Below are 15,345 nucleotides of genomic sequence, written 5' to 3' on the forward strand. Positions count from 1 at the left end.
ACATTCTCTTCACTAGGAGGCTGATTTTATAAATTGTGGTAATTTTGTATAATAAATACTATGCAATTTTAGGTTAAAAGTGAATGAGTAAGAATTGTGCATACTGATAGGAAATATTTATAAGGCACAAAATCCAAAGAAAGGTGTAGAATAGAACATATTATATCATTTGTTCATACTGAATAATTGTTGCTTTATTTGCTTGTCTTTTTCTTCTTCAGTTACAATGTAAACTCAGGAGCTCAGAGACTTACCTCTTAGTACTTATTTGTAGGAAAGGGTAAGAGTGATGATGGGATGTGATATGACAAACAGTTGACAGGTGAAACACAAATTAGGACAACTGAGCCAGCCTGGAGATGGACAGGGAGCAACCCTCAGGACCTTAGCCACTATCTGTGTATGTTTTAGAAAAATAGGAAGGACACTTTTTCCTCCTTTTGCTACACAGTCAGAGCAGCATGTTCAAGGTTACAGAGCTGAGAAAGGGCAAGCAATTTTGGTAGTTAAGTGACCTTCCCCAAACCGATGACTGCTGCCTAGCATGTGCAATGTCCTTGCTTTGAACATCAGCACCACAAAACAAACAAGCAAAAATATACACTCCTTCCAAAGAAGACTTCTCCATGTTCTATAAATGGCAATTTATGCCAACCATGAAAAATGTAGTCAGTATGTATTGAAGAAAAATTAATTGAAATACATTTAACAATTTCTAACAATTGCTTTTAACTTTTAAAATTAGAGTCAAACTATAAAAGCAGAATTATCCAGTTGTTTTTAAATTGTTGTTGTTGAATATTTAGCAGCCAAGTCAGAACTTTCTCAAGTGTAATGTAATATGAACAGAAGCTCATATGATTCCTTGAACTTCCTCATTAGGATAAAGGAGGAGAAAAATACTATGATTAAATTCTTCATAGGAGATGTTGAAGATAATTACAATGGATATTAATTTTGAAAATAAGAATTAAAAGTCAGAAATAAAATGTATCTGAGGTTTTTCTGATAATGATTTATTTATTTATTCTTTATGGTAATAATTTATAATATCCATGTTCACATAGAACATTACAAATTTATACTGTATACATAGAAGAAAGAGCTTTATAATCCTATTGAAATAACCAAATTGTTTTCTAGTTTACACATTTTTTAAAGAGAGAGAGAGAGAGAGAGAGAGAGAGAGAGAGAGAGAATTGTTTAATATTTTTTTTTTTTTTTTTAGTTTTCGGAGGACACGTCTTTGTTTGTATGTGGTGCTGAGGATCAAACCCAGGCCGCACACATGCCAGGTGAGTGCGCTACTGCTTGAATCTCCAGCCCTACTTTACATATTAACACTGAAATATGCTTCTATGAGAAAAAGAGAATTGAATTTTGGCTGTAGAGGAGATCTTGTCTCAGATGTGAAGAACTGTTCTTTCCTTCTAACTGAAATGATCTTGTAACTTTGTAAAGTTTAATATTAGAGCCACTAACTTAATACTTTATATATATGTCCACTTTCATTTTCAGTTTCAGGGCAAGCTTTATTTTCAATGTTAACTTGACAAATATTTCAACAGTTTGAGCTTTGAGAAAAAAAGTATATTCTAGAATTAATTGTTGTTTAGATTTATAGCCAAATAACAGATTTTGAGTGATCTGGAGAAAAAAAATAAAGGATGTTAAAAGTATTTCAGATATGAGGAAATAGGCAATTTGGAAATTGAAAAATATGAATTTAGCATTATTCTCATTTTTCATATTTTTAAAAAATTAAATTTTTAATTTGTTAAAGAGAATTATTTCTTCTAGTCACATATCAAAAAATAATACAGGACTGCATACGTAATGCTTTCTGTGGAAACAGATTCAAAATTTACCTCTTGGCAATTTCTTTTTTTTTTTTTTTTCTTTTAATCTGAGGCAAAAATGGTAACTGAGAAAAAGCAGGGAAAAAAACATAGCGACGTGATTTTTTTCCTTTTATTTTCAGTGGGATCAAAACAAAAATTGGGAGAGAGATTTCAATCTTCTCTTATTTAGTAAACTTTTCTTTCATATTGGTATGTTCACTGAAGAACTGGGTATTTGTCATTTCAGTTTGTGGAGTGATATTAAAAATTCAAAAGCATGAGTTATGATGGTTGCTGGTGTATCTAACAGAAACATCAAAGACCTAGTGTTCCAACACTGTATCACAGGAGGAAATAATAGCTTGTTTTTGAAAATACAAGATGACATGTTCATAACCCAAATATGAAAGAAACAAGGGACTGCACAAAGGGGGAGATGCGTTTTCTTAGAGAAAAATCTCAGGAATGATTTCTCAACTGAGGCTAAGTCATCGTTTTTTTAGGCTTTATTTACTAAAGCTGTGAAAATACTTGAACTACAGTTTAAATGTACAAATACAATATGATTATGTAGAAGGGAAGAATTTCAAAGTTGTTTACCTCATAATTTGATGTTGGTATTTCTCTTTTGCTCTGATTCACTAAAGAGATTATATTTTTCTTTCCACTGTCAAAGGACATGAGGAGACCCCGGGACCCTAGCCCAGCTCTACTGAAGATGCTAATTGTTTGTCTTCCATCTCCTTTCCTGACACTCACAGCACTTGGATCTATTACCCTAGGAAGGAAATTATATAATCCCACAGAGCATTAAGGAATAGTCTGGCCAATTAGATTATTGGTTCTCATGCCCATAAGAAATCCTATTCCAAAGGCATGATTAAGCAATGTTCTTGAGCAGCTAACTGCTAAGGGGAAAAGAACAAAAACTAACAAAGGTTTTCTGGGAAATGGGCACAAGAGTTTTCTTGTATTCTAGCTTAATCTTGGCATAATAGCAACTTAAAATAGATGTCATTTCCACAATTTTAGATTTCAGAGAAGTAAGGATTAAAGAAGTTGTGTGACTCCTCCAAACGGACACAGCTAGCAAAACCCGTGATGAGCTGGAACACTAACCCCAAGCCAGGAGCTGGGGTTGATACAATATTTTCAAAAGGAAGTTGAACAAAGTCTCAAAGTAAGTATCTGAACAAGCCAGTAAGCAGGTTGAAGAGGAGATGCTCAATCCCTGGGAGCCGAGTAGAGGAGAAGACATAAATGGCAGACTTCGATAAAGCAAAATAGTTAATAATGGTAAATTAGGGAGGTTTTTTTTTTTTTTTTTTTTTTTTTTTTTTAGCAAGGGTGATATTTTTATGGTTTATGCTCTTAACTAAAACACCCTTCTTTCCTGAGGACTATTATATTTTTCTATCTTTCTTTAATTACTTCTTTAGAACAGTTAATAGGACCCCTGGCTAGAAGCCAGCTACCCCTACCACAAAAAGATCTGTGGGTAGGAGTGTGGCTGGGGGTAGCAGGCAATTTAAACAGGCATTAACTCAGCATAAGAGTGGTGGGCAGACTCCTAAGGAGCTCCCATCCTGCCTCCTGGTGTTTGGGCCTTTGTGGAACAACTGTCCTCTTGACTAAAAGCAGAACCTCAGACTCCACACCCACAAAGCAAAGTAAAGGGGAACACTTTGAGCTAGAAAGAATGAAGAAAAAGGAAACGGAGTCAAAGCTAGATGTATGATATTGAACTATACCTAAAGAAGACAGAGTTGTTGACATATTCAACCAGGAAGGAAATATTAACTCGGCAGTTTAAAGTCCTGAAAGAAATGAATACAGAAACTCAGGAAGATAAGATGTTTCAATTTCATCAATATGAATACTGAGTTATTTTATTTGAGTTTATTTTGGGGGTACTTGGGATTGAACTCAGGGACACTCAACCACTGAGCCATATCCCCAGCCCTATAAAGAGATAGCATCTCACTGAGTTGCTTAGTGCCTCGCTGTTGCTAAGGCTGGCTTTGAACTCCAGATCTTTCTGCCTCAAGAAGGAAGTGAAGTAAGAAAAATAGAAGAAAATAACAGCTCTCTATAGAGACTATTTGTTTCAAAGATAATTCTCTATTTATAAGTAGTAAATAAGATCATATCACTGCAAACCAGGATAATAATACAGTTTTCTTTATAATAGGACTGAAATATTAATATCTTGATATGACAATGATGTCATTGAATTCAGCAGTCAGAGCAATTAAATATTTTTTTAAAAAAACCCTTCAATCATAGATGTGAACTCTTGCATAGTTTTCTGCCATGTAGTACTCAAAAAAGAAGGGATAGAGGGCTTTTCATATTCTATCTGCTATAAAGTTCTAGGACATTGGTGGTCCACTGGCTTTTATAGGATGATTTTTCCTTCATTTGATTATTTATTCTGACATATAATGTTAATAATTGCCTTGTTATTTTAATCACTCATGGTATCCAATTTTTAATCTTAATGAAATTCTAAATGTTATTTCTTCTGGAAAAATTTCAACTTCCTAAGATTAATTGCTATACATTTTCACTTGATAAAAAGAAATTCAACCATTTAAACCATGTACTCTAACAAGAAGATGCCATTTTTATCTTATTAAAATTTGCTCTTTTTTTTCCCCAGAAACTCCTGTTTGATATGCAGTTCTTGGCCTGTTTTCTTTGATGTGCAATATTTTCCAGATGATTCAGCATATTTTCATGAACAACATCAATGATATGATACTTTCAATTTAAGTGGTCATGATAATATATGGTAAACTAGCTGGAAGTTTTATAAAATATTATTAATTTAAATAAAATTAGGAAAAAGAATTCTATTTAATAAAACCACATGTGAAAGAGATCAAGTCTGGCCCCCAAATTATCTTCCTATGGAAGAGAACCAACAGCCCAAACTTGGGTGATTGATGACTCCCCAAACATTTAATCAAGCTCTTATAAAACAGGCAAACAGGCTGCGGTTTTATTTCCCTGATTTAGCTTCTTTTAGTTGTTTAGTGATTATGAGAGCAGCAAAACCAAAAATCAACGGAGCTTTCATTCTAAGTCAGACACTACTCTAAGCAGTCACTCCATCTTTAAAAATACTCCTGTGAAGTAGATACTACTATTCTCCTCATTGTATAGATGAGGAAGTGAGACTCCAGTGGCTTGATGAGTAGTCTAAGATTCCTCAGTTATTAATTGTTGAAGCCCAACTGTAGAGATTGACCCTAATTATCAGGATATTCACATAAAATGCAAAGTCATGTAGGGCAGACATTTTCAATGCACTAGTAATTCCATGGAAACAACATCCCTGGACAGCCTAAGTGCTGCACTTAGGATATTGAGGGGGGAGAATGCCAGACTGATGACATAACAGATGGCAGAACTCCCACAGTCTTTTTAGTATGAACAATGTGCCCTCCTAAAATAAAACCTGCTCTTTGGACCTTCTTTATTCCTCCAGAATCTCTGTAGTCAGTTCTCTTTCTTCAAAATGGGTAAATCTAGATGTGTGATCTAGTGAACTTGAATAAGCATGGTCACCCCTAGGTTATACCTTCAAGCCTACTAAAGGAAATGAGGACTGTTTAAAATCTTTCAAAAACAAAAACACACATAACTGTTTCAAGATACCTTCACTCGAAAGGTACCACATTTAGAACCTAGGAAAACATTCAATTCATTATGAGCCCACTACTTGGAATGTAGAGAAAGCAAAATCAGACCAAAATAGAAGTGTAATCTAAACTGAAACCTTAGCATGGTTTTCACAACAACAGCAACAAAAACTCAATGTTATAACCTAACAATGTAGAATGAGAAAACATTAAATTAGTTTTAAGTAGCTATTATCGTAACAAGCTTAAATCATTCCTAAAAATTGAAAATAAACAATAATAATTAAGATATAATCTCATTGAACTTGAAAAGAAATTCAAATCCTTTTTTTTTTTATCAAAGATTGAAAACCAAGCAGGAATTTAATTTACTTCAAATGGGGATAATTAACAGAATTTTGGGAGAAGTGAGGTGCTGGAAGAAAGCCAGTACATAAAAAGTAAAGATCGTGATATTCTTTGTGTACTTTGAACATCATAAATTACATAAAAGGAGTTGCAAATAAATGTTAAATCAACAGTATGACTTGTTATAAAGGCATCTTTGAGGCATCACCAGATTCAGTTACAAAATGAAACAGCCAATCTTAATCTCCTCAACAAACCTTTAATGGCCCAACTTTCAGCATGAGTTTTAAATCTTTTATGCACTGAATTAAATTATCTTTTAAACCCCTCGCCTTTGCTCACCCCAAACCTCAACAAAACTAAACAACATCCTAGTTTTTGTTACTTATGTTAGAATAAACATCTAGTTCATCTTTGGGGCAAAACTCAAAATGTGATAAAACCAGATATCGTTTAAGAACATATTCAAGCAAGGCTAATTTCATGATGTCTCTTAACTTGACATTTTATGACCACACACTTAATAATTTCTGTGTTTAAGAATGTGAGCATGACCAGGAGTCTTTCTTTTTCCGCTCTCTTCTCTCTCTGTCTCAAGATCACAACTTAAAAGTAAATATAATGGTTTTACTACTTTCACAGCTTTTTAAATGTGTTGAATCAGACAAATTATTATAGCACTACAAAATCATGGAACATGTGGGGTACAGCATAATTGTTTAACCTTAATATAAACAAAATCTGTATAAGCATTTAAGGATAAGTTAGAATGTCTGTCATTCTAGCATCTTCTGTAGCTAACCTCAAATAAACTACTCATCAAATCATCATGTTTCATGGAGTCCAAAGTTCAACAAAGGTTGTTTTCTTCAGAGAATAATCATAAATTTACTAATTCAAATATTTTTAAAATATTCTTCTTATTATTTTTTTTAACCCAGGGACACTTGATCACTGAGCCACATCCCCAATCCATTTGTTTTATTTTTGAGACAGGGTCTCACTAAGTTGCTGAGGGTGGCCTTGAACTTGCAATCCTCCTGTCTCAGCCTCCTAGTCCTTAGGATCACAGGTGTTCATCACTGAGCCCAGGTTCATTCTTAATTTTCATGGTAAAAACATTGGCAGGTTGATTTTAAAAATACATGCAAAGAGATACCTGCACTCCCATGTTTATTATAATGCTATTCACAGTAGCTCAGGGATGGAATTGGCTGAAATGTCCCATGATAAAGAAGTGTCCATGAATAAAGAAAATATACACAATGAAATATTATTTGACCATAAAAATGAAATTTTCTCATTTGTGGTAACATAGATGAAACAGGAGGACATATGCAAAATGGAATAAGCCAGGCACAGAAACACAAATACAGCATGATCTCATATATGTGAGATGTTAGAAAAGTTGAGCTCATAGAAGGGAGAATAGTATAGGCTCAGAAAAGTAAGGAATAAGGGGAATAAATGGGGTGTGTATGATGGGTACCCAACTAGTTAGATTGGAAGAAAAATTCCATGGTGTTTTACAATACACAGTGTTACTATAGTCAATTAGAAATGCATTGTAGCCAGAAGAATAGGATCCTAATTTGAATAAATTATACTTCATGGATGTATAATATTTCAAAATACATTCTACTGTCATGCATATCTTAAAAAGAACAAAAGAAAGAAAAATGAAAAAGAAACAGAAAGGAATGCATTATAGCCAGGCAAGTGGTACACCTGGAGTCCCAACACACAGGAGCTGAAGCAGGAAGATCACTTGGGTGCAGGAGTTCCAGACCAGTCTGGAAAGCACGGTAAGACATTGATTTAAAAAAAAAAAAATACAAGTATTGTATTCTTCAAAATAGTCAGAAAAGAAGATTTGGAATGCTTCACCACAAACAATAGGAGATTAAAGTGAGAAATATGCTAATAAAACTAACTTCATCTTAACACATTGTATACATGAATCAATCACACTGCATCACTTCAATATGTATAATTATTATGCAGCAAAATAACAAAGCACAACCTCATTAATAAAAACAGAAATATATAAAAAGTACCTTTCTGTACATGAATAAAGCAAAAAGCTGAGTATGTCAGAGTTTGGGATAAAGTTTTCTGAACACACTTTAGGAAAGTAAAGGGAGAATGGAGAGAGTCATTACAGCCACGGATATGGCCAGTGGCATATGGATTCCAACCATGTTGGTTTTAAGCTCGGTTATCACAACCACTAGTTTACCTTAACTTGATGCTTCACTTTTATCACTTGAGAATCACAAAGTTTAAAAGTTAAAAAAGATCCTTTCAGAAATGATCTATTTTTTTTTCCATAAGCAAAGAAAGACTGGAGAGATGAAGAGAGCTGAATTTATAATCTTTTTTATTCCCCCCATACAAAGAGTGGCTCCCCTTTGTCCTTAAGATAAAATTAAAATTCCCTGGCTGGGGATGTTGCTCAAGCGGTAGCGCTCTCGCCTGGCATGCGTGTGGCCTGGGTTCGATCCTCAGCACCATATACAAACAAAGAATGTTGTGTCCGCCGAAAACTAAAAAATAAATATTAAAATTCTCTCTCTCTCTCTCTCTCTCTCTCTCTTAAAAAAAAATTAAAATTCCCTTCTTGGAATGTAAGAACCTTAAAGTTCTGCCCTTGCTTAAGATGCATGTGAAACCACCCTGTCTTAGTCCCCCACTATTCCCTGTTCCCCTTGAGTCTCACTGAGTTAGCAGTATGTCTCCAGTCAACATAAATGCTACGTTAGCAAAATTAACCACCTTTTTCTCTTGCCTTGTAATGCTCACACTGAATGGTAAGTTCCAGAATGAGAGGGTTCATTTGTCTTCAATGATTTCTTGCCTACTGTTCTGCCCATAGTGGATGCTTAAGAAAAACATTTTATAGTTATAAATAAGTATATGATATAAGACTAATGACTTAGTATTCTTTTGCACAAACATCAAATTCATATTTATTCTCTCATTCTTGTCCCTCTATCCAAATTTTTCTCTATGCCCTTTTCATTCAATTTCCTAATAATTGTCAACTGTAATGCTTTCTCCATCCCATATGCCATTACTGCATTTTAGATAGTGAGCATTTCCCTTTTGTATAATTGCAAAGATCCATCAGTTAACTGACATTCCTATTCCTATTCTTTTTTTTTCCATTTTAATATTTTATTTACTTTTAAAATATCATGGTAAGAACATGTAACCCTATCCTCCTGACAAATTTAAGTGTACAACACTGTGTAAAACTACAGGCACAATATTGTACAGCTCTCCAGAATGTAATCATCTTACATAAATAAAACTTCATCATGTTTCTATTTTTGAACTCTGCAAAGATTGCTATATATCTCAGAATAGATTCAGAATCCTACCACTTCTCCTCACCTCCTCTGCCACCCCTCTGCTTTGAACTCATCTCTAGCCTGTTTTCCACAACAGTCCTTTGGCTCGTCTTCCAAAGTCCACTCCTAACCCTCTTACAGTTTATTCCCAACAGAGCCCCTGGTGTGATCATTTTAAAAGTTTTTATGTCAGGGTCACTCTTCTGTCAACATAGGCAGTGGATCCAAGTCTCCGTATTGCCAACCAAGGGCTTGCATCATTTGCATGCTTTTATCTCTTGTCCATCTGTCTCCAGCTCCTTCAATCTATTCCAGCTTGTGGATGTGCTTTTTTTCAAGCACCCAAGATGTACACTTGTCTTAGAATCTTTGATAAAATGCTTCTTCTGCCTAAAATTCTTTGCACAGGTGAATGCTTCACCCTCTTTTTCTCTTCTTCACCTTTTCATCTGATTCTTACTTTCTCAATATGATGGTTCATGAATGCCTTTTTAATATTGCACATTGATAAGCATGCCACGTAGTATGTTCTGATACCTCCTTTCCCTCTTATACTTTCAAAATCATCTATAAGACTTACTGATTTTTCAGACATCATGTTAGTGACTCTATTTTGTGTTTTCTTGGTATATTCCAAATGCCTTTAAAAAAATTCCTGGAGTGTTATAGTAGATGCTCAATAAGTATCTCTTTAATGAGTGTAAATGTTGCACAGGGGCATTATGAAGCTGTGATTTCAAGAAATAAAACTCAAAATTCTTAGGCAGTATATAGTGAAAATATCAACTTCTTTCATGAATAACGTTTTAGACTTATTTGCTCTTTCTTTTTGGTTGATCCAAATTCTGTTTTCTATTATTAGCCAAAGTGATTGATAATCAATCCAATTTGTATAATCAAATGTAAACAAATGTGGGTTTGAGTATAATGGAAGTCTGCTTCTGGCAAGCATTCAGTATGGTAGGGTTTGGGCTTGGTTGCATAGCTACATAAATACCCTGGTAAAGTTCTTCAGCCATGACCTCATGGCAGAGCATTAATGTTGTTAATCTACCTTTTGCAGTGAGGAATAGAAAGGTTGGGAAAACAGAGACACACTTGCTACAGTTCAGTAGATATTGGAGTTCAGATATAACAGCAGTTCAAACACATATAAAAAAGATAATGCTAGTCCATATGAATAAGGACCAGAGGGCATTAGGTTAGAACTAAAACATTAGAAAAAAGTGAGAACAAGAGCAAGAAGAATTTAAAGCTAGGAAGTTGTAAATTAGCACCTTGGTGAGGAAAGTAAAAGTATGGCTAGGTGATAAATACAGATTCAAAGGTCCTAAGGAAAACAAACAAAAAAATATCTTTCAAACTGACAAAATAAGTTGGTTCAACCGATAAGTTGTATATTCATCCCTAGATACCAGCAGCCAGTCATAGGCATATCTAATATAAGGCTTGAGGTTGCATGACAGGAAGTAGGTGGAATATCACCTCACTCTTAAGATCTCTATCAATTTGTATTTTCTAAAAAAAAAAATTGTCTATTCACAATTGCTGGGTTCTGTTCTAAGATGTGTAATTTAACATTACTCTAGAAAGTAGAGAAAGTAGTTTGAAGAGAGTTTACTAAGTTCATTTTGTTTTCTTTCTCACATTTGTTCATCCACCTGTAAATACATGGGGTGGGGGTGGGGGCTCATGTGGTTTTGCTAAGTACTCAATTGCCTTCTCAAATCGCACTCTGTAGAAGAGCCCTTCAAATATGTCCAGTGAGCTAACAGTATGACAAGCATACTCATAATTGCACTTCCTAAAATAAAAAATTTCAGATAATGAAAATTGTTTTCTGAAGTCTCAGGATAATATGCTGTTCTTATAAGAACAAAATTAATATTTTTTGACATAACTACATTACTAATAAAAAAGCTTTTGGCTGGACATGGTGGCATAAGCCTGTAATCCCAGTAGTTTGGGAGGCTGAGGCAGGAGGATTGCAAGTTCAAAGCCAGCCATAGTAACCTAATGATGTCCTAAGCAACTTAGTAAAACCCTGTCTCAAAATAAAAAAGGACTGGGGATGTAACTCAGTGGTTAAGTACCCCTGGGTGGTTCAATCTCTGGCACACACACACACACATGAAAAGCCTTTGAAATTTTTCTGAATAGACCTTTTGAATTGTCTTATCTTAAAATATTGGTTTATAATGCTTTGAAATAAATAGAGATGTTCCAAGTACAAAAAGAGAAAGATGTCTCAATCTCAGACTTTAGAAAGAACTATACGAAGCTAGGTACAGTGGTGCACAGCTGTGATCCCCACTATTCAGGAGGCTGAGGCAGGAGGATTGCAGGTTTGAACAGGCCTGGACAACTCAGTGAGACTCTGACTCAAAATAAAAAATAAATACATACAAGAGCTGGGGGAACCCTCTGTGGTATAGTACCCCTGGATTCAATCCCAGTACCACCCGCCCCTAAAAAAAAAGGGACAATGTGATTTGAATTTTGTTCATCAATGCTGATTAAAATCTCATGAAGAATTTTAACTATGTAGCTAATTTTCATGTATATATTTGGTCTTCACAGAAGCATATGGAAATGCATATTTAATTTGTCAGAGTTTTGCAAGTCACACCCCCCTTCATAATAATGTGCAAAGTAAAAATCTTCCATATGCTGGAAAATGGTTAGTCTATTATGCTGAGAGTAAAGAGGCATATATTTAACAAAATTCAAGAGAAAATTCTTGATCACTATGGATTGTTAAAGAAATATTAATGAAAATATCCCTGCACGCAAAAATTTAGAATTGAAGGTTTAAATTTATAATAATTTTTTCAATCATATTACCTAAGATAAAGTCTTACTAGGATCATAGTCCCTTTATATTAAAAAAGTTCCACATACTTTTTAGGCATATATTGCCATGGTCAATGTCAAATCTTCTGAGCCCTGACCAAAGCTGACGGGAATAGGAAATGATGTGGGAACCAACAGCATGCTACCTATACAGGAGCTGATCATAAAAATGATGGATTAAAGGGTAATTCCTACCCAAATTATCTTCTTTGGAGAGTAAAAGCAGGTGAACAAAGATAATATGGATCCCATAGTTTAGATGTTTGTCCCGAGCAATATATTCCAAGTGTCCTGTGGTCTGTTAAGCTAACCCTTCCCAGTCTCTGATGTCTCAGGACCCCCACTGGTCTGTATGTGAAGAGTCCACATACAAGAGCCACCCACATACAAGGTACATGTGACATGACAACAAACCTCTAGCCTGGCTCCTTTGGCACTCATAAAGAACCAGATGAATACATGCACTTTGTAAATAAGAATATATTAAAAATTCGCAAGTTAGTTAAAAAAAAAAACCTGTAGATTTCAAAGGTCACTTTCAGGACAAAACTTGAAGCAATTAAAACAAAAGCTGAAGCTCTTTGATAAGTTTTACTTTTAATGTCTGAAAAGATCATTGATCCCCATATATCTTCGGAGACACCAGACTGCAATTTTAGAACAGAAAATAAATTTTGAGGTTTCAAAGGATTTCAGTGTTCCTGAATTAATGATTATATCATTATTATCTGAGAGTAGTGATTTGTGAGCATGAGTGGACTGAATGTATTTTTTTAATACAGATAATTACTATTTTGGCTTACTTTAAGAACTAGGATTATTTTATCTCCTGGGTAGCAAAAAACAAACAAACAAAAAGTAGACTATTTACTGAATTTATTTTAAACTGTGATCACACTTCCAAACAAATAAGTTATTTTTATGATCGCAGTTTAAATTCACCATACAGAAAAATTATTTGGAAAATTCTACATAGTTGAGACTGTCAGGCCAAAAAAACAAGGAATCCTTTCCTAACTATTGACATTAAACAGTTTCTGAATGAAAATAGGTTTAGGTTATGTGTTATGATGCCACAGACGAGTGTTCTTTAAGTAAGTTGCCCATTTCCGGACCCCTTGGAGGGACAATTTGAAGACCAAGACAGAGGACAGATGTAATGCATGAGTGTGGCTCTAGAAATAAGTGAGAGCTTGAAATCCTGATTTTACCACCATGTATAATTTCTAAAATATTGTAGAACAGGGATAAAGGGCAATTTTATGATAATGAGGCAAAATTTAAAATGTTAAGTCAATAACTCAAATTCCATAAAAATTCTAGTAAAGAGATAAAGAGGAAAAGATCACTTGACATATCCCTTTAAGAAATGCCATTTAAATAATTCTTTCTTCTTTTTTATACCTTCTTAAATTTATGAAATTTATGAAGTGAAACTCTCTTATAGGCAACATTTTCAGCTTTCAAAGTAACAGAGAGTGAATTTATTCACTTAGTTAACACTGTGTTCTATTTTACTGAGTATTCGTGTCTTTAGTTTCCTAACTCCTTGCTCAAGCTTTTCCCAAGAACCTCTGAGTTAGTCATTTTTGCCTCCACAGCTACTATGGAAAAGTTAGTCTGAGAATTCTCCAGGCCGTTAATTAGAGGTTGCCTTAGGACACATATTCTAGTTTTGTGTTTTCTGTCATTTATCTCACTCTTTGACTATTTAAATGATCTCTCTCCAAAAGGCCAGTAAGATTTAAAAATCATAAACAATAACCTCTTTTTAATTTCATCAAGAAAGTTTTATTTATTTAAAAAAAATTAGTTATACATGGACACAATATCTTTATTTTGTTTATTTGTTTTTATGTGGTGCTGAGGATCGAACCCAATGCCTCACATGTGCGAGGCAAGCACTCTGCCACTGAGCTACAACCCCAACCCCAAAGTTTTATTTTTTAAGAAAGATTTTTGCACAGAAATATTTGTTGGTTATATTTGTTTATGCTTTCTTAATCAATTAAGGATTGTTTCCTTTACATGAACAATGACCAGCTTAGAAAAATACCTGTGTCAGGGTAAAATGGGAGCTTTATCTTATTAAATTTTTGAAATAGAAAATAGACACACGCACGCACACGTGCATACATATATGCACACGTATTCATATGCATACAGACATACTGGAAGTTCTCATCATCTAAAGACAAATGGGAAAATGTCTCTTAATAAAACCAATTTTAAACCTATCAAGGAAAAATTTGTCACTGAGATGCATATTAAAATATAAAGTTAAAAAGTATAAAAGATTCAAACTTATAATTCGACAAAATTTAGATTAAATTTATAATATGCTCATCTTAAAAAGACCATATAGTAAATATAGGTTTCATTTTTTGGTATGTACTTTGACAAAATGATACTGTAGCAAAATATAATCCACTTCATATTATGTTTAACTTTTCAGCATGACCTTTAAGGTAATAGTTTTTAAAGATTTTTTTTTAGTTACTCACCATTTTATTTATACTATTAATATTCAAGTCATATGCTTTTGAAGTACCTTATCAAATCTCTTTTACCTAATCTACTAAGGACTCCTTGATAAATTCTCATTTTGTGATTCAGCAATTTTCCAGCTTCACTTGCCTCATGAAATCCCAGGTCTCTTTAAGAATCTCACTTTAAAATCTATGATTATTATGTTTCATTATATTATCCTATATGTATAGTATTCTGTGATCAGGAAGATACTATTTAAAATAATTCATAGGGATGAATCCTCCGTGGTAGGTGGTAGAGGGCTTGCCTATTGTTCCTGAAAACCTGGGTTTGATCTTTGGCACTTCAAAAAGCAAAAAGCCGAAAGCAAAAAAAAAAAAAAGTGCTCAGGTAATGACTAATTTTATAAATGGGTGGTTCATTAGCAAATATTTTTTCTGTTAAGACAATCTTTGCTTTGCCTGTATCTTTGGAGACAGGGATAATGTCTGGATAATGAGAAATTCTTACAATTTGCTATCAGATGCAAAAGGGCTTAAAAACTGGGCAAGGGGCAAATCTGGAAATGTAGATTAGTGTCTTCTACAAATATGTACAACTTAAATCATGATCGTGGATGAGACACTACTAGGCAAGAAAGAAGAGCAAGAGTTGAGACTTTGAGAGAGTTAATAAAAAAGTGAAAGAGAAACCTTACAAAACACAGGAAAATACTTACCATTGGAGCAGAAGCAAAAGACAATATTATCCCAGACGCTTAGAGGAGTAGGGATTAAATGTTAAAGTTAAAGGGGCTGGTCAATTACAAGTGGT

General features: G+C 34.1%; 1 protein-coding gene across 2 annotated transcripts in view; it reads right to left on the bottom strand.

Annotated features, from left to right (window-relative positions):
• Kynu (kynureninase) overlaps positions 1–15,345 on the bottom strand; it is a 105,597-nt gene that overhangs the window by 13,310 nt on the left and 76,942 nt on the right. The gene's annotated exons all lie outside the window — the stretch shown is intronic.

This window comes from Marmota flaviventris, chromosome 11, assembly GCF_047511675.1.
Source record: "Marmota flaviventris isolate mMarFla1 chromosome 11, mMarFla1.hap1, whole genome shotgun sequence".
NCBI classification, from domain to species: domain Eukaryota; kingdom Metazoa; phylum Chordata; class Mammalia; order Rodentia; family Sciuridae; genus Marmota; species Marmota flaviventris.